The sequence below is a fragment of the Puntigrus tetrazona genome, unplaced genomic scaffold, assembly GCF_018831695.1.
Source record: "Puntigrus tetrazona isolate hp1 unplaced genomic scaffold, ASM1883169v1 S000000766, whole genome shotgun sequence".
NCBI classification, from domain to species: domain Eukaryota; kingdom Metazoa; phylum Chordata; class Actinopteri; order Cypriniformes; family Cyprinidae; genus Puntigrus; species Puntigrus tetrazona.
In genome coordinates, this window is record NW_025048375.1 from 22501 (window position 1) to 24219 (window position 1719).

Below are 1719 nucleotides of genomic sequence, written 5' to 3' on the forward strand. Positions count from 1 at the left end.
TTGATTGTCGTGAAATTGATCAGTAGACACAACTTTGGGTGTTAATGAATATTACCTTGTTCTTGAATAATTCCTTATTAGTTATGCAATAAGAAACCGAAAGTGTTACCGAAATACGCTAATTATGATTATAAAAAACGTTCTGACGAAAAAACGGTAAATGCATGTTACCGTAATTTATTTTGCATGCAGACAATGATTTAAAGTCCACGTATAAAGTCTGATTCTCTGCTAGAGATAACGCACAATTCTCTGTGTGGTCGTAAACAGCTGTCGTTAATGTGCTTTGATGCAGCCTGTTTTGTTAAAAGCGCTATATCAAAAAAAAACAACCACAAATTCTATTGCGTTGAATGCATCGTTCTCATTTTTGGCGCCAGAGCCTTTTGCGATGTTTCTGGTCATTCGCCCAGGCCTGACACCCATCAGACCGCCAGAAAGAGTGCTTCTGATGGGAAATAAAAAAACGCAGGTGCAAGAGGTTAACACTAAGATCGGGCAAACAGAACACATTAAGAGGAACCAAATGTGAGAGGAATGTGGAGGCGGTTCACCACATCACCTCTTTAGAGCAATAAGCGTTTTAATATTAGCGCATGTGTGCTGACCGATTATATAGAAACAGGAACTGAGATCTCAACTGATGTTCGTTCTTTTTCACAGGCAGGCGCTTCAAACAATGCCATACCTCTCACTTTCTGTTTACGGTTTAGTCGAACGAATATTACGTTCAGTGGATTTTCGGCTCATTTAAAGCCTTATTGGAGATACAAATAATACATCATTCAATTTTAGCATCGCTTTTTTTTCTATTTGCGTCCGTAGGTTCGGCTACGTTAGAGGTGAGGGTTACCTGAGGCTTCCTGAATCATTCACGCTGATAAATAAAGAGGTTAACCCTAATCACGATGATGCTAACAACGTGCAAAGCTACCGGATTTTGCTCAATGGTTATGCTTAATCGCGATTGAAGGTTGATTTTTATTTATTCCTACATATAATAAAAACCAACACATTTCTGTAAAGTCTGCTTTGTCACGTGTTTGGGCCGTCTGCTGTTGTCTTTCTTGCCCTACTCTCTGTCTTCAGTTGATAGTCTCATTGTGTTCAGGTGTGTTCAGTTAATTATATCGTTTACTTTGTACTATTTAAGTTCCTGTTAAATCATCTGTGCATCTGTGTGGTTAAAGTCTGCCTACCCGTCTGTCTTTTTAAAGACTAAAAAGTGTAATATTCTCATCCGCGACGTCTACAAATAATCTTTAATTGAATTGCTCTGATTTTGAAGAGTTCAGATGCAAAAGCCTGTAACTACCATCTGAAATTTCCTTCTAAAATGAGCCTTTTCCTCAGGCTCCTATATTTGTCTGTGATAGATTTCACTTCAAAACCGAACAGGTATTCTTAATAAAAGTTATGACTCGTCCACACCCCTGGACTATTTATTTGTTTTAGACCATGCATCATTTGCACATATAAAGATAACATTAAAATGGTATATATAAATGCATTAAAATTTAAAGACATTAAAATTTTTTTTTAGGAGGTTCATCAGAAATCAATCAATCATTTTTATTTATATAGCGCTTTTAACAACACAGGTTGCATCAAAGCACTGTACAGTATAATGACAGGGATGTATAATGATGAGAGTGAACAGTTTGTTATTAAATGCAGAGACGGTCTTTGTAATCAATTCTACGTTAAATCACTAGAAGT